This window comes from Bombus vancouverensis, chromosome 3 (genome assembly GCF_051014615.1).
Source record: "Bombus vancouverensis nearcticus chromosome 3, iyBomVanc1_principal, whole genome shotgun sequence".
In the NCBI taxonomy this organism is placed as follows: Eukaryota; Metazoa; Arthropoda; class Insecta; order Hymenoptera; family Apidae; genus Bombus; species Bombus vancouverensis.
This window is the reverse complement of record NC_134913.1, coordinates 15,422,943-15,447,158: the sequence shown is the minus strand read 5'-3', so window position 1 is coordinate 15,447,158 and position 24,216 is coordinate 15,422,943. Positions and strand designations below refer to the sequence as shown.

Below are 24,216 nucleotides of genomic sequence, written 5' to 3'. Positions count from 1 at the left end.
GATATAAACGTCAATATCGAATCGCATTACTCATGGCCGATAAGCGTGACACGACAGTATGCACTTGAGTAACAAATTTAAAGCAAATGCCATACGTACGCGTGCAGGATGATGTAGGCATTTGTTACTGCGTCAGTTCACTTAATCCACCCATCAATCAGTGAATTTTATCTTGTATTAATTCTATGATATAATACCTCAATTTTGTACCTTTTTGATATAGTTACTGCAGCTCGTATTTCACTATACATATTCCGCTATAAATCTCTTAATATGCAAATTCCGTAAACTATAAAGTGTAATGTTACAAAATATATCATCGAACACGAGACTATTAATATTTCACGAAAGACGATATAATCTCTAGCAATATTTCAAAAAACATGACTAGCAAGAAACATTAAACCCGCATGTGGCCAAGGATGTGCTACATCCGATATCGTCTTAAAGAACAGAGAGTTCGTGAACAGGACAGGTCTCTGGATAACGATGTTTTAAAGACCAAGATAGAAACGGATGTTCCAACAACGGCACGAGAACTCGCTGTACAAGTTGCAGTAAGTCGATCAAATCGTTACCTTGGTGCAACTAAAAACGTAGAAAGTTAAATAAACGAATTTCGTACAAGTTGACCGCATACGTTTACAACTATCTAATAATGCGTTCGTCGATGGCATAATGAAAATTCAACTGAGAAATAATAAATAATATGCAGGGTGGCTCGCGTACCGAGCGAAAATTCAAAGTCGATTTTCTCGAAAACAAAGCCTCGAACGAAAAACTTTTATTCTATATTTTCGACTTCTTTTTTCGCGTAGAATCACCCTCTTTCCGCTTGTACCGCCAGTTACCAGCCATCCTGTATACATTGAATAGTCGAAACTCTGCTTCTTCCGAGTCAAACGATCTCAAACTAACTCAAAATATTTTCCCTATTTTCTCTACTATTTATATTATTTGTAGCTTATCGAGGTATAATCCAATGAATGACACTATGAAACCTGCTGTCTCTAATTTAAGCTATCGTGTTCAACGGAACTTGTCAACGATCATCATTAATTCCGTAGTGCAAATGTTGTAAAGACACGCACGCTGCTACACAACCAGGAAGCAACGCGATGTAAATTTCAGGCTTGCGTAGCAATTCAATGTATCGTTAGCTACTTCCTGAATCGTGAAACAACATGGCCGTAAACCACAAGCCTTGAGAGGTAGCCCGTATGACCAACGTAATCTCTAAAATCGATCGAACGAATATATTATTAACTGTTAGCTGTTAACAGTTAGCTGTTGAGACCTGTTTCGAAAGTGTGTGCCTAAAACGTGTGGCGAAAAGTAAGCGACGACGAGTATACTCGTCAAACGCAGAGTACGTGGAAACAGCATCGTCAAACGCCGTCTATTGAAGAGAAACCACGACGAGCCAGAATCATGGGAACGTCAATATTCCAGTATTGTTCACATAGGCTTAAAATTGCACGCGAAACAATGACAAAGTTGCGAGAGCCCAAGTATCGTACGGACTCGGGAACGTGTTTTACGAATCACAGCTACTACGGTCGTAATCAAGCGGTTAATTCACATAGTTGATCATGCAAATAGGATTCTTGCTTGAACCGTAAACAACGTGTTCCGATGCAAGCTATTAGCGGCGAAACTTCGCTTTAAATCTTTCACCGAAAACTTCGGAATAGTTAACTGTTACAACTTTTCCAGCGGTTGCTCGAGAATTTAATAACAACGCGGGTCTATGTATTTCGATCGTCAACTTGAATATTAAAGTTTCTAGATAACTGTGCTATCGATGTTCGACCGATCATAAACGTAAAATTCTATACGAGAAAAAGCGGTCGATACTTCGGAAATTGTACACATTCGTCCGTCGTCATTGATTCGTGGAGTTTGGTAAAATTAATCGGAATTCCAAGTTTCACGAACGAACTTTTTCTTTTTTTTTTTTTTTTTGCACGTGAAGAAATCCTCATGGACACTCCGCTGTTGCTAATAATCGGCAACAGCAGAGTAGTGTCGGATCGCTAACAAGCAACTAGCGAGACCGTATGTGAGAAGGACGGAAAAATATTTTACTGCAAGTAATTGCGCGATTTAAGGGACGAAGCTTCAAAGAAATACGAGACAGAGGGCAACGAATGTGACACGCGCACAGCGAACAGGGTAACTACACGCGCGTTTGCATAAAACATTTTATTTACTTTCTCACGTTACAGAACGGGTTATGACGTACACTTTCCGCGCCGTGGGGAACACATTTTTGGACGCGCGCGTACACTTGAAGCACTTCCTTGTCGTGTTTCAAAGGATCCACTTCCTCCTATGAAACTTAAAATGCGTTTCTTCTCAAGTATTCAAAAACCCATGCATAAAGGCAGCCTTTAATTGCTCAAGCACGTTTCCACGGTTATTTAAGCTTTGACTTCGAAACAAGATTCCAAGTGCGTACTTATTATAAAATGAAAAAAGAGACAAAATTGAAAAAGAAAAAAAAGAGAGAGAGAGAGAGAACAAAGCAGATTCCATCGTTGCGCGATCGATATGCCTAAGCACTTAACGTAATGGCCAACGATAAAAGATAATACCTCGAGATCGTTCCCTTTGACTCGTGAAAATCGATGGTACGTACGGCCAATCACGGGTAAAAATATATCTTACAAGCAATTAGCTTGGTCCAGCGTGAAAAGCGGCGCAAACAATTACTTTTAACGAATCGCCGGCAATTCTCGGTGGGGGCAATTACTTTTATCCAGCGGGAACAATAGCCGCGTGATCAGCGATCAGCAGCGTTAGGTGCGGGTGATTGGCGCGACAACGCGCACGATATGACGCGGAATCGCGCGCGCCTTGCCAATATAAACCGATGGTAGGCGTCACGTAGATTCGTGTGCGGTTGCACGTGCATTACGGCGGCTCGTTACCAGTCGGTGTATCTAACCCAGTTGTCAATTCGTATAGCTTGTTTCGCACTCATTCGACGTATTGCGTCGCGGTGAAACGCGGCCAGAATACAAATAAAGTTTGGAGACCCCGCGAGCGAGCAACGGCAGCCATTCCAAGTCAAACAGGAGCCCCGGCAGCTTTAATAATATTCCTCGAGGACGAACCGTATCGCTGTGTGTGACGCGGATAAATAAATAAAAGTTTTCTGGGCGCCCGAGGACTTTGGACGAGAGAAAGAGAGAGAGAGAGAGAGAGGGAGAGAGAGAGAGGGAAAGAGAGAAAAGTAGGCAAAACCAAGCGAAGTGTGCAATTTTGCGAAAATTTCGCGGACGAATCTCGCGAGCGTTTAAAGGAGCGCTCGTCGATCGGGCCATTGCTTTCAAACTTTCCGTTTCATCGACATTACGGATGGACGTTAAGGAAAATATTCCCGCTACGGCTGGATTGAATGCGGCCTATTTCAAACGTTTCCGCGCAAAATTCATCGACGAAAACGTCCTATCGCTCGCATCTCTACCACTCCATATAAAATCGTTATCGGTTCCCAACGATTTTTTCCCTTTTCTGTCGTGTTTTATTATCCTCGTCGATCACAGCGAATGGCACTTACACCATCGCGTCTCTATTCTATCGGACTTTATGCCATCGCGATTACGCAATGGGATTTATTACGTGTACGATGTTACGCTCGCATAATCTTCCGAACTAGAGCGAAAAGTAGTTTCGAGCCTTTTTGTTCAGTTTAGTTAGTTAAATAATCCTATCGACGACTAGTCTAACCTCGAAACGTGTCTAAATTAACACATCTTTGAACTCGTGCAGTAAGTTTACCAGGTTGAGGCCAAGTTGGTAGTCGTCGGACCACAAATTTAGTTAAGTGCTCGAACGACATCTTTCTGCAAAAAGTTCGAAAGTGAGACCAGCTAACGGACTTGATCGTTGAACTTTCTCCAGCGATGCGTCTTATTGTTTTACAACCAAACAGAAGCGTTACACGTACCTTGAATGGCAATTACCCTCTGTTCGAGTAGCTGGAATTAAAGACAGAAAGACTCGGCGGTGACACGACGCGAATCGATCGACCGAACCGCATCAGAGCACCATCGTATACGTACGAATAATGTAAATGAAATGACTTGCGTATGAAACAATGGAATTTAAAGTATCTCGTTTAAAAGAGGATGACGTAGAAATTATAGATACGTCGTATTTGCTAACGACATGGGCAAACAAATGGTGTCAATAATATAGTCTCGAAAGCTAGGTATCTATCGGTCGAACAAAATGTTTGCGAACGTTCGTTAATGGCAATTTACTTCGATAGAAACAGGAAACACGCGATGGACAGCAAATAATCGCGAACGTTTACGAGCGTCGGAGTAATGCCGATACATTAAAGAAAATGGTCGCTTGCGTTTGTGTGCGTTCAGTAAAGACAAATGACTCTATATTGTCTTCCACATCGACGAATACCTGCAAAGGCTTACGCCCTTGTTTTCGACATATTTCAACGCAAAGTGTTTGCAAATGTTCGCGAGCATATTAATCGATTACTCGCCTGGACGTACTATAGTCCTATTATTTTGAACACTTCAAATATTAATATACACGGTAGAATGATTGAAAGCGATTTGTTTGCCGGAATTGTGTGCTTGCTTACTCGCTACCAAGACAAATTTTACTAGCGACATTCTCAGCGGAACCGCAAGGAAAAACTTGTCCTGGAGAACGTAAAAGCACACGAGGCTAGGAAGGTAAGAATCGGGTAGACTTTAGATTAGACGTTATCCCTGTGAGATATCATTTGACCAGCGTGCAAACAAAGCGCCGGCATCTCCTTTCAAACGTCAAGGAGCAATTATTTGCGAGAACTTTGAAAAAATTGCGTGTTTGCACTTTTTTAATTAAATTTCCCGTCGGATGGACGGTCCGCGACCGCGTCGCGACCACGCGGTGGACTTGAGAACTTTCAGGAATTTAATTGAAGTCCAGGCATCCTGGCCAACGGGCCGCCCCTTTGCCGACTAGAAAGAGTATTTCCTGGCAAATTTGCGGAAAATTTGCCGCAGCTCAGCCCGCGCTAGAGGACAACCCCTGACCTGGCAATACGTTCGCCCGAAAAGTCGACAAGTATTCAGCCTGCACGCTGACACACGATCTCAAGCACCGTACGAGCGAAAATATGTAACAAAACCAGCTCCAAACATTTCGGCGCGTACTTTGAAAAACGAACGGAACACCAGAGCTTATCGTGAAAACTTGAAATTGTTACGAGACGAAGAAACCATTCGCGGCGATCGAACTCGATTCGGGGCGAAGCGCAATATTGCGAAATGACCGATACTTCGCCGATAATTTGCCTCGCCGTTTACGTCGTAACCGAATACGATGTCTGTACAAAAAGGGGTTTAAAACGGTAGATGTGCGAGCACAGGGAAAACTGACCTTAAACCGTGAAACTGTACGAGATAAACATAATTAAAAATATACTTGACAAAACGAGAAGCTATGTTACGTTTACGAAAATTTATGCACGGAGGACAATGCTAAACTGTTTCACCTGTTGAACATTAATACGTTACGTGTCTCACTTTCCGCGGTCTCTTATTTCAATGGTAACCGTATCATGTAATTTTACGATACTCCGTTCCTTTGAATTCGTCGATTTAATTTACATTCCATTAACGAATGGATTTGTATTTCATAAAAAAATAATTCTTCCGTAAACTAGGTTTCAGAATGTATAACTTTTATTTGTCATATTTATAGAAGAAATGAATAATCATCGAAACAGAAGTACACGACGAGACACGCGATACACAGTTTGAAAAGATCAAAGAAAGCGAACGTCGCTTTTTCCGAGGCACGAAAGGATGAAGAATCATCGGTGCCTAGAGGTTCCTTTGCTGCTGACAAACTAGGGACGAAGCACGTGAGAACGCGAATCGTACATCGTTTGGTCGAGTGCCACTGGTAGGCATCTTCGTGAAAGGAAGCCGAAAACGCGGCAAAAGAAAAAGAAAACGAAACGACGACGCGAAGAAGCAAAACCATGCGCCTCTATAGAACGGCGACGAAAGTCAAGAGGTTAAGCGCCTTACGGGATCCAACGAATACGGGGGGCTTCGTGGGGAAAGTGCTTTTTATGTCGACGTGTCTGGCGTACGAGCCGCGCGAAAATGTGCCATTGATTTTTATCGGTGAAAAATAGGCTTTCGCGATCGGTTATGGAGAGAGAAAAGGAATGTGGTAACAGGTAAGCAGGTGCATGGCGTGGCACAGAAATTGAGGAAACGTCGGCGTGGAAAAGAGAGAAGTTTGCCTTTCTTCCTCTACTTCCGCCTCCTCTGCTCCTCTTCCTGTGTCTCGCGTCGAAACGCCAGTAACATACAGGAAAGCGTACGAACACCGGACGAATTTTTAGCAGTTTCGATTTCCGATGAAAAATGAATTTTTAATAGGAAACTTCGTTCTTTTCAAGGGAAACATTCCGTGCACCTGCTGCTCCTCTTTCCTCCCGTGTCCGCAACTCCAGGTCACTGCGCATTATTCAGAAGTATATTTCGTATGTCCACGGTGTCCGGATCTAACAAAAATCCATTTACGAGCCAGCTAAATGTTTTTATTCGCAACGATGTTCCGGATGAAGTACGTAAATCGACGACGATATCAGTTACGAATTTCAATACAAACGATACAGATACGGTATCAACTACGAATCTATATGCGTACAAGGTGCAGTTGTAGGCTATATATAGCGAGATTATAAATTGAAACATTAAACGATGATACCGATTGATCTAGTTACACTCAGGGCTGACGCGTCTCGTGACTAAAGCTGCCGAGCTACTCTTTGCCGCCGATCTACGTACGAATTGAAAGACAGAAATACGTAGTTCTCAATTGACATGGAACGGCTCTGAACGAAACCAAGCTCTTCCTTAAAATATCTCGACTTGCGTGTTTCGGCCATCAAACGTGTAAACTTTAATGCCTGGCAGATTTTACGACCTCGCTATATCGCTTTCAACTGCTACACGAAAGAAGGGAATTATAAATATTATAGCGATAGCGGACTGTCGTTGTCAGACACGTTCTTTTCCAAAAAAATCGAAAAGAGAACTCGACTCGAGCACGCGTCTTACACAGTGAACGTATTGAAAAAAGCACGAAACACCATTTATAGTGGTGTACGCGCGATTTAGGCAGCGAATGCGTAAAAAACAAGGTGTGCGAGAATATTCGAAGAAACGCGAACCAATTAACAAATCACGCCATCGGTTCGCCGTATTCGAATTTCGTTCGTGTTTTCAACGTGACGCTTTTACTCGAAAAATCTTATTTCGGCTAACGGTGCTCGATTTGAGGGGAAAAACGACCGTGTTTCACTGGCTTGTCGCGCAACTGGCTACATGGCCGTGTGTTGAACGCGCAGAGAAGCACGCACGCCATGGTAAAAGTTACATGGCCAAAAAGTTCGATTAAAAAACAGATATACCAGATTGCGGAATCGAATTAACCGGCGTTTCCACGCCACCCGTTTCTCTCCCGTGCATTTTTTTCCATTTGTCGATCTTTGTTTTTTACAGCGGCCTCCGCTCGGCCAACGTTCAACGCGAGAAGCATGCGCGGCACAACGTGATCGGAATGTTCATTGGTAATTCAGAGTGGCCGAGCTATCGAGCCCCGAAGGCGTCGAGCCGGGATGAAGATAGCAGAAGTCGAACGGAAACTCGTCGTAGAGATCGCTTCGAGATCGACTTGGGTGAAACGAAGCAAGGTGAAGAGCATGCCCCAACAAGGAATGGAAAATAAGTGGATCGATCGGACGAAGAAAGACCAGATCCGTGGATGGATTGCGAGCAAGTATCGAGGATTAGGAAACGACGATTGCTATCCGGAAAGAGACGATGCACGAAGATAAAGAAAATGAACTGAAGATAAGAGACGAGGAGGACGCTACGAGCTATGTTTCTCAGTGAAATGAAGAATAATAATTCGCTAATCAACTGGAAAAAAAAAGATTGATCCAACATTTCAAACATCGAAGCTTCGGCTACGGCTACGTTCGGAAACGTTACAGAAGCGCGGATACGTTTCCCAGTTTAAACTCTAGATCCGAGGATTTTTACGAGCGACTCTTCTTGCTTAAAATGCTTGATGCAGAAGCTGTAAAGGTTAACCATAAAAGCTAGGTGCATTATCGTATTTATTGCGTGCTGTGTGTACACCATTTTATAGAAACAGTACACGTATACAAGTTCTTACTCGAAAGAGACGATCTCCCAGCTACTGTTTACAAACGTGTATCGAATTTGATAGACGTCGTTTCGAGCATTCGAATGGCGTAATAATTTTTCAACGACGTTACAATAAGCGTTGTATTTTTCGAACGAAGTGCGAGAACGTCGCTGGTAATCCGCTAATTATGTACGTCGTAAATCGAGTTGGTACGACGGTGATAAAAGGGATGCGAGGAATCGAAGACAGACAACGAAAAGAAACTAGATCCGACCAACGCGGGAACGCTTTCGCCTGTCAAAACCTGGTCGAGGCTTTGGAACCGAGGACTCGGAACGCTTGGCACTTTATATTAAAATCCTTCCTCCCGTGTCAACCCGATATCCCAGGTCCTCGTATTTCCTCTCCGTTATTCTCCAACGTACCCACCAACATTTACCGCACGGATTCTACCTTTCTATACCTACCTATAGCTGCTATGTATTTGACCGAACAAAAGTGACGTCTAACGCGTACGATCGATCAGATAGACAGCAATGAAGCTATACGCCAATCATTCCGTGATCTTGCCTATTATTTTCCACGAAGATGATTCCATCCCGCTTTAGTTACGATCTTAGAGAGTCTCGGGTTATTTGAATATTTCGCGTTTATATCGCCTCCCTCCATGCCTTCTTCTATTTCCTTGATTAACATTTAATCATCCATGAATGCACATTTTTTAAAGTTCGATAAGCATCAAAGTTTCGTGGAAAAGAAGTTTTTACCAGTTCATTTTGTTTTGTTATTTATTCTACCCTTTAAAAGGGTTCAAATGGATCTTTGATCTCGCGCAAATATTGATCGTATTACACGTGTTCGCGTCGACGCGCAATTTCTCATTAAAAGCCTAACGAAGTAATGCCGTTATACGTGCAACGAACATGACAAAGTGTGTCCGCTGATCCTTATTAACGTTTCCTACGTGAAAAAGACAAGATTTATGACGTCAGTGAACGTGAAAAGTTCAGGGGAGGGCATAACGCGATATCAGAAATCGCGAAAGGATCAGAGATCGGAACAGATAAACAACTCGAGGCTCGTTGTCAATGAACTTCGCTATATCCGAAAAGCTGAAATCCGAACAGCGGAGCGGTCGGTCGAGATGCTTACCGGCGCTATCCTTCGTAGAATGGAAACGGCAGGGAAATTCAAAAGAGCGTGTTTGTCGTCCACTCGGCGAACCCTCCTGAAAATTGGCCTGCTGTCACTCGAAAATTTCAGTCCTGGTCAGCGTGGGACATTCGCAAAACACTGAGTGAAATTAAATCAAGTCCTATTTGTCGCTGTTTGTTCCGTTAAAAGCCACAAAACGACTATCGCTATATATAGTTTCTACAACACGCGGACATAAAGTAACAAGTACGTACACCTCCGTCCACAAATCACAGGACAGTTGGCAACTTTTAATACAAGTTTTAACAATAGAACGGGGAACAAAGGCTTCGGTCGTAGCGTAAAATAGTTTTCTTGTGATACATATGGTTACTAAGGATCAAGTTGATCTTGTAATTTTAACATCTATTTGCATGTATCCTAAGTGTAGAAAGTGTTCTGTGGTACATAGACAGTAGAGTACGTCTAATAATAATATGTCAATAATATTGATTTAATAATCGTACTTTTATGATTCTGTATGAAAACGGAATATCGCGATGAGAGCTATAGCACCTATGTGACGCAGCTAGCACCATATGTGAAATGAAGAAGGAAATGACTTACTCTTACGTTTTATCGTTGATCATGCCCAATAGTCAATTATCTTCCTGCGTTAAGTAATTTTACGTAATTTATTGCCTGATAAAAGTTAAAAATCATAGTCGCGTTAAATATTTCATTAAAAAAAATTTGCGAGAAACGTCGACGACAGATGCAACTTTGGTAACTATAAATATGTGAGCGCGATACAATTGGCATAATTTTATTAAAAACGCCCATATCTTCGACAACGATATTACATCAATGACGCGGAGCTATCGAATTGGATTATTTTCACCGAGAAAGTGTGACGAGAAGCGCAATGTTCAGAAACTTTGAATGGCCCTTGAAAGCATCTTATGCAGCGAGTATCAGGAAATGGAACGTGAAAATGAATACTGGCTGCGTCTCCATAGTACAACTTCTTTGCCATATCTCATGCGAATGTTTTATCTCGCCAAAGAACTTCTCCGAAACTCAAGTATACGAAAATGAAATACCCCAAACTCTTTGTAACTTTTTTATTATGCGCAAAAATATATGCGAAAATACGTTGTACCTGTAGTTTATTGCATTTCAAAACGTAGTTGCGTACAACTGACAAAGCTGGAGTGCCAGTACTCTAAACTAAACGATATATTATACATAATAGCCGTGTATTCTTTCACGTAGGTATAGTACGGCGATTAATACGCGAACAAGAATTTTCAACGATCTAAATCTTTATAACACCTATTTCTTAGCCTGATGAAAATTTCTTTAATTTCCAGGATAAAGGAAATGCAAATAAAACAAGTCTAATTCGGATTGCTCGTAGAGCAATCGTACATCACGCGTATTCAGCTCTGTCTTTAACAATCGCCTAGTCTCCGGAAACAGAAGACTAGCTTGAAGTATATCCGTTGGACATATTCCAGTGCACGGTTGCAGTAGCTTTAGGGTCGAAATACCGCGACGGTTGCATGGTTGGTATTGGTATTACCGATATTAGCATTGCCAGTAACTCTTTCGAAACAGTCTTGGCACGTTCTGTACTCCGGCTTCTGTATGCTTCATTTCCTACACCTTGGCCGAATCACGCTTCGAAGTTTCGCATATCTGTGCTTATATTCGCGCCACTTTTAACGTTCCTTATCATCTATCTCGCTTCATAGTTTCTCATTGTATTATAGGTATATTCCCCGAAACGAATTATAATCACGAAGAATTCTTTTAACTCGTAGATTTATCCTATTTATCGCAAAAACTTCATTTATCTAGCTATATTATATTATTTATCGCTTACTATTTTTATCTATTTACGATAGTTTTATTTATTATACTCGGTGAATGTTTCATTTATTTGTCTATACTTGGAAACGCAGCCGAAAAATAATATTTTGTAGCGTGCGTCTGATAAAAAGTCCGCAATCGTAGGCAGCTTTCTCGACGACCGTATTCGAGTAAAAGCTTAAGCCTTTATAATTATCCGCGCCCTGTGTTTACCTATTTCTCTTTTATTCAGTATCTACGCATTTACAGGCGCACTTATGAAATGCAACTAATTAAGATCACATTAACCCGGTTTTAAAGAACTCTTTCCATTAAAGGGGCACTGACAAACCGAGGGACTAGCGCCAGATAAGTAACGTATTTAATTTTCCCAAAAGTTTCTGAAAAAGAGAAAAGAAGCGAAGAAAAATTCGGTTTTGCGACGCTCTACGTAAAATGGATTTTATTTCTCTCCAGGGACATGAATATTTCACACATTCGATCTCAATGAAAATCGTCTTGGAGGCACGTCAAAAATGCAGCTCGCGCCAGGCGCAAATGTATTTGGTCAAAACACGATAAATTCTTCTCTATCCTTTTCCCTTTTTTTTTCTTCTCTTTTTTGAAAAACCTCGTTTCAACGTTTCAACGAAAAGCATGTCGTGCACCAGAAGGTTTTGCATTTTTATACATTTTACGTCGATCAAGCTGTCTTCTTTTTGAACCCGCTTCACTATGCTACATATCGATTGAAATACGCATAGATATCGTCGAAGCTTGATTTTACGCTTCATGCAGTTCCTGTTACATTAACTTTTAACGGTTTCCCCGTTCGCGTACACAAAAGATAAGCAATTAGCAATGAAAATAAAAATCTCTCGTACGAGAGAAGGTCGATGCATAAAGAAAAATTCTATTAGTCGTTGTGTTCATATTTCGTATGCTACTGCGTGTGCTTATACCTTGAAGAAGATCATTTTGTTGCCAACAGGATATAAGAATTCGTCAGTGATATATTTTTCAGTATATGAAAGTCAAGAAAATAGTCAATAAATTTCAATTCGTCGTTATTTCGAAATATATGACAATAAATAAAATAACGAACAAGATATCTAGTGGAACTAGTAAATCATGATAAAACTTGCTAAAAAAGTTTTCCCTCGATATATATATATATATATATATATATATATATATATATCGTTCGTTAATTTATTTATTGTTATTTATTTCGAAATAACAACGAATTGAAATTTACTGACTATTTTTTTCATTTCCATATACTGAAAAATATATCACTGACGAATTCTTACATCCTGTTGGCAACAAAATGATCTTTTATATTTTACACTGTATGATTTATTTTACACAAAATGAATGACACTATATATATATACATATATATAGTGTAAAATTGAACGTGACTGTAAGTTCATAGCAATAAATCTTCTTAAAATAATGCGTACTAAATTTTATTATCTCATTAAAGAAGGTATGAAAGAACCGTAGCAAAATATGTATCAACCAAAGTCCTTTGATGTACAGAGATTGAAGCTGGAATATTCAGTCGAGTAATACGCTATGAGTTCAAGCAACTTCGGTATAACCAAGAGTCTCTTAATATCATAAAACGGAATATCATAACTTTGTTATATCCCTTCGGTTTTCCAATTATACTTAATCTTATACTAAAACTGCTTGGTAATTAGCGTGCGAGAAAGAAGATTCAGTATGAAAAAATATTAGAAGCGGTGGCTTTTACACGCGTCTCTATCGGTATCAATCTCTATCATATTAAAAACAAGCATATAATCTATAAACTTACCAACTCTGGAACGACGAGTATTCAATCCGTCGAAATCACCAATGGGTTGAATGGTTCACTAATTCGTAGATGAGTTTCTCCCGTGATAATCTAATTTCTTCAACGAAACACAAACATGTTTCGCTGTAATCCAGTTACCGGTGTACAAATTCATCGAAGGCAGTCGATGTTTCGCAAACTTGTTGTTTACACTTCGTTACACGACATTACACTGATACACCAACTGATTAACGATGTTTATTTAAATTCTATTGTCCGTGTGTATTGCTACAGCTACGCCGTGACGCTTTGTGGAACGTTTACACAAAAACGTGGTCAAGGACGTCACTAATTGAGAATAAATACAACCAATGCGTAAATGCCACTCGAAGCTTAAATTCAGAATACGAACGTAATAAATGGAAAGATCGCTATACGCGTTGTTCGATTTTATTTCCCAATTACAGCCAATCATGCGCGAAATATGCTCTTATTCGAAAGAATGACAGAATAAATTCATGAAAAAGAAAAAAAAGAAGGATGGTTGACGAAAAGTGGAAACGAGGTCACTTAGCGCGCGAATTTAAATGAATTTTTCTTTTATTCTTCTACGTCCCGGATATAAATGCCGCGACACTGTCCGCGTTTCTACAGGCTCGAGCTCATTTCTTGCGACATTTCAAAGTGTTCTAAAGCTTGGAAGCAGACCAGTTACATGGCTCCGTTTTAATCGAGATCCCTGCAGCAGTTAAAGTCGAACGAATCCCGCTGAATATCTACGAAACGGTTTGCTAAATTGCCAATCTTCCTAGTGCAAATCGGAACGAACGCGTATTTAAACGATACCATTCGATACGATGTCAATCCTTTTAATTAATTTTCAAACGCGATATTTTCAGATTTAGAATCACAGCGCACGGTACAAAGCGTACAAACGATCATTCTTGAATCTAATTACAAATTGTACCGCTCGATTTGACTTTACATGAGACAACGAACGAGATTCGTTGCTGTAATTGAAGGGTGTTTTATAAATTCATGCTAGAGCAACGATGCTAATTAACTATCTTAATTATAAATTACTGGTCCACTTCGAAGAATCTGACCTCTTAATTTTTGAAATTTGTAAACATTTCTATCTATCTATTAAGATTTAATCAAGCTAAGCTATCAGCTTTTGTTCGAATAAAATATATTTCTATTGCTAAAAATAACAATTTCCGACCAACGACTAATGACTTTTCTGTTAATTGAAAATAACGAAATAGCGTGTGAAATTGAAAGCACAGTATTCTGTTTCAAGCTTAATAATAAACTGAAATAATAAATTTATCCAGAAATCGTCATGTTTAAATTCGTTTTCTTCCGTGTTTATCATTTTTTATCTCCTCGATTTTCCGACGGTACTTCCTTGTTGCAGTATTCTATCGATCGCAAAACCCGATCTTTTGTAAATATCAGCAAGATCGGTTTACTCGAAAGCAAGATGGAGCGACGTTTTATGAAATACCTACGTGTTAGAGGTGGTCGGTTTCATTCGCGAAGAAGCAAAAGAACGATGGTCCGCGGAAGTCTAAAACATTTCATCTGTCGTGATGAATATTCATCTGTATTACATTATCATTGTTTATACGGAACACATCGCGAACAAAGAATTTCCTTGCTTGAGAATTTTAATTCCAAAGCATTTGAAATAAAACGTTTATAGCTACATCTCGAAACGAGAAAAAACAAAGGAAACACGTAACACAAAACACGACGTATGAAGCGAATGAATTTGGAAGGACAATGTTAAATTACTCGAGAAATACATGCAAATAATTATATTACGAGAGAAATTACGAGAAAGACTTCAAATGATCTCGCGTTTCAATTTGGTTATTGAGGTCACGTTTGAGTGGATTTTGAGGTTAATTGGAGAACGTGCGATACCTTTCTGCGAAAAAATAATTCAAAATATTAATAATGGAATTGCGATACGCGTACAAAAACTAAAGAAGAATGATTAATTAAAATGAACTTGCATATGCGACGTTTGAAACACGGTGTCTGGCTTTGTACGTCGCGCTATACGCCGAGTTGAATTACTGTGAATCCGCTCGGTCGACTTGTTACATGCAATGGTATTAACTTCAATTGGATTGTTTCCAGATTCAGGATTCTTCTTTTCGAGAACGTACTTGTCGCAAAACACAGAGGGACGCGCATTCAAATCTAACACGAACAATTCATATACATGTAACTTCACACTGAACACGTGATCTTCAAAGTACTCGCGTCGATCGCTCGCAACTAACCTGACCTTTCACAATGCCCAAAGGAATCGCGGCATTTCCTGTATTTGAAAAAATCACATTGCGCCAGCACGTCAATATTCTCGTCCTTCGTACGCACTTATCTTACTGTTTCGTATCATCCATTCGATCGATAATACGTCGAAATTCATTCAAAATCACTATACGATATATAACTCGAAGATCCCGATCCTTGCACCTTCCTTATCGAAATACGCTGCCTAACACTATAACCTCAAACCAGATATCGTTCCGAACACTTTTCACGTTCGAATTGTCCTTTCACCTCTGAACGATGCACTTTTCTTTGACACGATGGTAATGGTTCTTACGTCGACGATCAAGAATCAATTTTACGAGTACTATTATTTTCAGAGACGATCGATCGTGCAGGGTAACACGCGACACACGTTAAAACCGAACCGCGAACACACGTATTCACGATAATCATGCGCACCGGGCGCAGAACGACGAATGAACGAAAGCGCCGCAACCGAAACTTCGCGAGCCCCACCGCCCTTTCAGCGCTTGCGAGTTACCCGCGAATCCGGACGATCGCTGCCGGACGTCGCCGAACGTGCACGAAGATCGATGGGCGGATAGACGGGGTTCACGGTGTCGCCACAACATAATTAATCGGTGGAAATATAATTCTCGATCGTGGCTTTACGCCACTACTTCTGTTTTATTAATTGTGCTTGCTGCGGACGTGCTTACAAAAGAATCCCACGATGCGACGTTGATCCCCTGATTACTTTCCTACCATTTCGCAATGGCGTTAATAAAACTTTTTTTCTTAAGTCTTTTATACTCTTTTCTCTTTTTGAATAACGAGCCGAATACCTCACGTTTGAACATTGTTTCACAGTATCGACAAGAACTGCTTCTACGTTCTACTATCGAAAGAAAAGCAAAATCTCATAATCGATGAATACTTTCACACGGCCTCGGTCGAATGCAATTTGTTGTTAAATTTATCGACTGCTAACGGAATTAGTAATGAATAGAAATACAAATATCAAATGCAGCTAAACGAATCGTTCCATCTAACTACTTCTATTTCTATTTGAACATTACTGCAAATATTCCGCGCTTCTTTGCCAATTTTGATCCTATCGTGTAAACTGTGAGAAATTTATTCTACAAAGTCTCAGAAGGTGACAGAAATCCGTGAATCGATAAAACAGAACAATGAGTCCACAGTTTACCTGTCCACTAGAGTCTGTGGGTGTCGAAAGCTCGAATTCTCGACGCAGAGAAGTCCGGTAACCAATTTACGGGCGCGCTAGCCAATGGCTAGCGAACGGTATTTTTCGCTGGGTGAAAAAGAAAAAAAGGAGGAACTTGAAAGAGACGAAAGGCAGAGGCAAAAAAGGTGGTTTCCTACCTCCGAATCAAGTACCGAATCTGGCCGTGCAGACAAACGATTTCACCGTGCGTAAAATTCATTGTCGCTCGCTGTGCCAATGACCGTCCAGCTTAACCATCATCGATGCCGATGCTGAAGTTCAATGAAACGGCAGCCGTATCTGTCCGAACTTTGTCGTAAATTTTAACCTAATAGTACGCTTGCGCGCGTAAATGAAAGCCGAAACGCTGATGCGATCCCCGCCAGTTGAACATGTAAAAAGCGGACCTGATAACAGAGGGAATATGCAGGCCAATGCGAATTACTCGTTCTCCTTGCACTTTCAAAGTACTTTTCATAACGAGTATCATTCTATTTTTATCGAAATGGACGGAGAAAGAGTGCTATAGAAGCGCGATACGATGCAAGGTATTCGGAAAACGTATGACGTAAAATTTATGAATTTCCGATAATCGAGAATAATTAATACGAAAATCGTAGTAGTGCACTTCAACGTTGAAACTCGTGAAATACCTGTACGACAAAGTGGCAGAATATTGTGAGAAATGACAATGTTCCTTTAATACCGAACATTCCAACATATTTGTATGCACTTAATAACGCAACAACGCATGTGTGCAATTAAGTATATACGAAAGTAGGTGTTGACATTATAAGAATAGAATACATTGATCCATATATTCATACGCGTGCATATACGTTCGCGTGTGTACACGAGTAACAGTAATGTTTCCGCAAACAACGTACAATTACATATGTTGACAATTTAAATATATATATATATACTATAAGTGAATAATCGATATAACGTGACATATGCTTTGTGTAAATCTTTGAATAATATTATCGTAACGTCACACAATAGCAATAAATCATAAATAATATATAGATTATTCACTTTCATTCTTGTATCACCTTTTGTGGCTCGGTTTATTTCAACTAATCTCTTCAACAGATAAAAACGATCGAATGTAAGAGCAAACACGTGCATAATGGCGGAAAGGAGCAAAGATGAAAAAATGGAAGAAAGAGGCAACGTGAAAAACGTGTTGAACTCTGACAGAGGTTTCAATTGGCAGTAGATGTATTCTTCAGCGGTTGGATGATTAAATACTAGCTCACCGTACTGGCTTTGATCCCTCCAATCAACGCACTGTACCACGTTCGTGTAAGGTGCGCGACCTTTGTACACTTCAAAGTCCTTTGCTTGTGGACGCTCATAGAACGGACCGAAACGGACTCCGAATGTTTAATGTCTAGACACCTGTCCATTCGACCCAAACTGCATGGCCATTTTTCTATCTATCACCTCGTCGTTGCTTTGAAGTCTGCCATTTATTCGATAACGAGAAACACGGTTATTTACGATAATCAAACGCACCTTGCGGTTCCCGCGGTTTACTCGTACAAATCTACGTCATTCACCCTATTTAGACATCATGTACTACCTCAATATACTCAAAGCTCGAATTCGACGCGATATCTCGATACGATCAAACCGATTCAACATACTCGTCGATAATATAACGTCTGTTTAGGATGAAACCAGGAACCTTCGTGATTTGATGATTCTTCGAGAATTGGACATTTCATCAAAAATATCGTATGCTGTATAGTAAACGATGTTTTAAAATTATTTGTCCAAGTTAAATGAAATTAGTGCAACGATACGTATGTAGGAAATATAAGAAAGGATAATAGTCGATGAAATATATTTTATGCAACTTTATCTTCCCTTCTCCTGACCTGGTGTATCGTGAGGATCAGAAGATCCCTCTGTGCCAGCATCACCTACGGTAAATATTTGACGAGTAACTGTGCTATCATGGCAATACTGGTCCTGATGAGGGCTGCTCAACTCCGCCTTCGATGTTTCATCTTAACGCCGTGGAACGTTGCTGTGTCACTTTGCAAAATCAAAGTTCGTCGAGTATTATTTGCATCGAGAAAAACGATACTCTGGAAGTTTATACGATAATCGAAGGTAATTTAATTTTATATCATAAATTATTTGATACGCTACATTTAGTTTATTTTGACGAGTGCAATGGAAGGATTAAAATCATACGAAAGAACCTTCGAACAAATTATTCACGTTAAAAATGATTTGATTTTAACAAATATTGGAACGATGTTTGCGATTTCATGTATGTTGCGAAAACTAACTACATATTGCTAAAACTGACCTAGTTAAAGTTTCATACCGTAATTAAAACGTACAACTAGATATTGTTATAAAACCAGTATGAAAATATTGTGCATATATCGGGATTCCATACTATTTCCTTTAAACAGTGTATATTGCATTTAAAGAGTATAGTAGTTAACAGAACAAATAATGACGTAAAATATAGCGTACAAGGAAGAATTAATTAAAGTTAATTAAAAGAGACAAATTTTATCACGGTAGCGAAACAAATTTCATTTGCATAAATGCGGTAACATCTTTGCATGCAAGTGTCCACATGCATATAGATCTATAATACATAAATACGTTTATATCTGACATATGTAAATTTTCTTTCGAAGCAAAGCTGAAACGAGAAGAAAAATGTGGAAAGAAATAACGCAAATTGATCAGCGTACGAAGCTACGTCATTCGTGTACATAGAGTCAAAAATCGCATACCACAAAACTGACTTCCGCATATGTGTTTGTACACGTATGTATTGCCTACGCGGTATCTATAAAACATAAGCATTATACTTTCTAATGTATTAAAGGACACCAGAGCTTTCCGTAGATCCTTTAACTAAACGCAAATGACGCGGGGCACAGAGCCAAACGATCTACCATAACGATCGTCTCTTCGACATTTCCATCGATTATCTACGAGAAGCTGCTCTGAATTCTGTGCTTCGGAATCACAATGAACTTTCTCCTCGAAACACAAAAAATTAAATTATTTACGCATTCGAATGAGAAACCTTAACATTTGAATCATAATGTATAATCGTAAATGAAAGTTAAGATGCATGTAAAAGTATACGTTTTGAACGATTTTTTTCTTCTTTCTTTGGTTGTTTGGGTCTTCGTCTTACAACTTTGTTGCAAGCAAATAAGCGAACACCAACATGTACGATATTTAATGTTATGTAACTATAATTGCATAACGTGGGTCTGTTAATATCTATGATTGGTTACTTAATTAACGCAATTCAGTGATTACACCGAACGTAAACAGAGGAATCAAAATAGATTGCAGATAAAACCTTAATTAAAGGAACATCTATCCACGACCACTGTAACCACAGAACAATAAGAAAAGCGTATTGTCATTATATATCGTCTACGTGTATATTTGCGCAGCCCTTTTCGAATCAATTATACCGAATTACGATACTGAAATTACGGATAATAATTAGCAACATAGAACGAATTGTTGTCCGATTCGATTGCTTACATTATAAAACAGTCAAATCGGTGCTATATATGTTATTATGAGCTACAGGTGTTAGAATTGTTATTTTTAACTCTTCTAATAAAATAATTTTCTCCATAGTTCTCGGTAATAGTCGTTCACAATCTCGGAGATGATATATTAAATGTCGTAAGTAAATTATAAGGAAACGGATATTCTTCATGAATTTACTCTATTTATATGAGTATTATTGTATATTATATATATCAGTGTTACGACTCAAAATTAATAATTCGTTTCCATGTCGATTATTCCTCTCATTAATTCATATGTCCTCTATCGGTGGCAACCGATAGGTATAAGCGATATTCGTGCACGATCATGCGAGCTTTGCGGAGAAACGGACGTAAGGGCTCAGTTTAACTTGCGAATTCGCGGTGAATACCAAAGGATCCGAGATTCGAGGATCAGAGATCGTGCGTGGTAGTAAACTTGCAGAAGCGCAATCCAATAGCAAGGATAATAATTAATTGATATCGCCTTTTGGTCGAATACATGGAAATCTGGCATTGGTAAAATCTCATTACGGTCGTTCGTAGCGTAGACAGAATTACCGCCAACTTCAACGATAAATCAATATCGTTCGAGCTTCGTCCAAATGAAAAAGTACGCCTGTCGCAATAATTTACCTGCACAAATAAAATTGTATCGGTAACTAAAAATGTAATTGTAATATACAAACTTGACGCAGATGTATTTAATTAATAATTTTCTATCTGAGACGTTCTATTATTTCAGCCCATTTTCCGATACATCTTGATAATGAGACATTTTTTATACTGTAATAGATCAACTACATCTATTCAGCAATTTTCTAAAATATTCAAAGCTATCGTTTTATTCCACTCGAATCTTTTCTCTCTCGCTCTTTCCGAGATTCCACGTGTCGTATCATCGCCGGTGGAAATGTTTGCCAATTACACGAACGCAAGGTAACAAAGAGAGGACCAATGTATTTAATGGAAAGCGTTCGAAGTACAGAGGAGACGCGCATATTCTAGTAACGAATATACGTGGAGCCTTTGGAAGACAGGATTGTAGCCGGAGAATGGTGAACGATGGCGGTAGTTGGGAGGGGGAGGGGGTCGTTAAGAGGCCGCGGTAGCGAACAGGGTTGGAACGGACTGGGTTGCCCGGGGTGGTTCCCCGTGACAGAGAAGCAGACGACTCAGGCAGGGTTCGTGTGGCCCTAGGGGTTAATAGATGGCCGATGTCCCTGCACCGAGGTCAGACACTGTGTCACCTTCCACGTTCGTCATTACAAATGCAGATTGGACCTGCCGCCATTACACCGACGCCTATCTAATCGTCGCCAAGGCCCACCACGAAACTTCTCGTCTGTACGGAAAATTGCCCATTGTCCGACTACTGGTTCCTCTTTCCGTGGCTCTCCCACGCAAACTGTACGTTACACCGTGCTAGTGCGCTGCGAAGAGAAAGAGAGAGAAAGTCGAAGTTCTGGCGCCTCGTAAATCGCCGATATACCGCGAAACCGTGCAATGCGAATTCCCGCGAATTCCCTGGAAAGCGGACAGGAACGCCGGTCTGAGTTGCACTACGGATATGAACGGTATTGGCCTGTCGTTTCGTGAATCAATAGTCGACCGATAAAGAAAAGCTCGCGCACAGTTCGTTAGTGCGTGCACAGAATCGTGTTAATTCATTTTCAGCCGAACTGAAGCAACAATTTTTACCGTACGTCGGAATTGGCGATATCACTGACGGAATATGAAGAGAGCAGTAGATTTTTATATAACTAAAATATCGTGAATGGATGGACACGTAGAACGTGCAATAACTTCCGAATGAACGTATCGAATTCTATTTAGAGGAGCATAAGCGATGCTGGTCTCTTTGTTAATCCCCTTATTTCTTAACTATTTCTTCGATAAAACCGCTTACTTACTTAAGACAGTAATGAAATATATAACAACGTTTCGCGTTTAGATCGTATAGCAAAGACTGTGAAAAAAGCCACAATGGATGTATCGCTATTGAACTGACATCAATGCCTAATAGCTACGTGTCATTCAACTGAATTCTTGATGGAGCTAATACTCCATTCAATTAACGATAGCCGCTACAATTGGGAACCTTCGATACTCCCGCATCGAGTTTCCAGGGAGATAATTTGAGGTAAACCAATAGAGCTTTATTAAGTGACAGTTTGATGCATCCACGACTCTCAGTTCCGTACAATTCGATAAACTTGGAAATCTAGTATGTAGTACCTCTTAAAAATGTATTTTCGTATATCGAATCTTTGACTGAACCAAAATATCTTTAATACGATACATCATAATTGATAATTAAAGAAATTTCGCGAATTTAAAATGGTGATACAGGTAGAGATACAGATTGTCAGTAGGATGATAAGAATCAATATACAGAGTTATTAATATTACCAGGATATGAATTAATTTACACATACAAAAGCGTGTAATGAATATTTTGTCCGACGCGTGTGACTCTTTTAAATGCAAATCAAACCAGAGGATGAAAGCGAGAAGTATTTAAAAAAAACATAAAAAGAGGATAAAATACAGTTCATTCCAGGTATACATCGAAGTTTTACAAAGTGCGATTATTTCTCGCTTCGATGATACATGTAAATCCCTGGAATCCATCGGAACGCGTGTGACCGTCCTCGCAGCAAATTACATATAATCCCGTTTTGCGCGTAGATCTATGCGTACGCACATACGCTGCCGCCGACGAAAAAAATTGTGATCGGGTATCGCGTTTTTAGCTGAAGCCATAAGGCAAAAACGTTCTCTTTATTGTTGCGTGTACATTTTCTATGGAAAAACCTGACGCTATACTATCACAGAAATATATAAATTAAAACATTACTTATTAACGTAGTAATTTTGTTACGCTATATAGAGTTTCTCTGTTGTAAGTTGCTCGCCATAATTCGAATATTTGAATTCTCTCGGATTCCACGAAACTAATACGCTCGTTGCCGTTAACCACTAGCTAAATATAAATTTAATCGTAAATTTAAACAAAAGTAAGACAGCGTATTTCAGCACAAATTTTCAGTGAAATTCTCCATGAATAAAGGAGGAAGACATTTTGTAAATGAATGAAACGAGCGTCGTATATTTCTCGTGAAGGTTTCGTCTAGACGAGGTCTGACATTTTCCTTCCCTCGAAGGATATTCGTTGTCACGCAGACAGACATGGTCCTATTCTACTTTCGCAATAGCAAGGATGCTTTGACCCTTTGCGGCGAATGTCACCCTCGTTACTTTTTATTCTGTCGAAGTCCTTTCACAAACTGCCTTTTCAAACGGCGTCGTTGCTGCATCCTAACCCGCCAAGCATCGATACTTCGCCATTTCTGTTAATTATAAATTTCCAACGTTATTAGACCAAAATGTTCCAATAGACCGAGTGTACAGAAAACGAATTACTCGACACGTTGTTAATATTTTACGTAGGATCGTAACATTTATCTGACTATAGAATATCACTTACGCAGTGCACTTTCTACGAATCAGTAGTACGAATCAATAATATTCAATCGTGCATTCTTCTAACTTTTCGCTTACGCGCTATTTTACATGATTTGATTTTAACTATTCAAATAGGACCAAAAGAGAATATAAATTAGAATATATTCTTTAAAAAACAAAAAAAAATTAATTCGAATGTTTTCTATGTAATATCAAAAGTCCTTCTGCATTAAACGATAAAGGTGTATAATAATGGCAGTGATATTGTAAGGAACAAAGATGTAGATGTTTGTCTCTCCTAAAGAATATTCTTTATTTAAATTAAACATTTAACGACTAAATTTATTTTATCGAAGAGCGAGCAATTATACTTGTAATTACTTAATAACCATTATATGTTTTATGAGAGGCAATTACATAGGATGTTCTTCATAGACAGATGAAGACATTCAACCGTTGAAAAGCAAGCAGAACTCGACGTAGAGAATAGTTCGAAATCCAGAGTCATAAAAGACACGTGGTCTTGTAAAATTACCAAGACAATGGGAATACGATTCTCCAAGTATTGTCCTCTTGACATTTACGAAGGATAAGGGAGTTAATTAAGCAACTCAAGTGGGCACAAGCTGGACGTAATCATGTGAAAGTACCGGCTCTTCTCGAACACCGTTTTCGTTTTATTT

The 24,216-nt window shown here is 39.5% G+C and overlaps 1 protein-coding gene across 1 annotated transcript in view; it reads right to left on the bottom strand.

The window, feature by feature from the left end:
* The window catches only part of LOC117153916 (TWiK family of potassium channels protein 18), a 292,636-nt gene extending 279,278 nt beyond the window's left edge, over positions 1-13,358 (bottom strand). Inside the window, exon 1 of the mRNA XM_033328434.2 lies at positions 13,010-13,358. The gene's annotated coding sequence lies outside the window, so the exon portion shown is untranslated. The remainder of the gene's footprint in view (positions 1-13,009) is intronic.
* Positions 13,359-24,216: the final 10,858 nt, after the last annotated feature.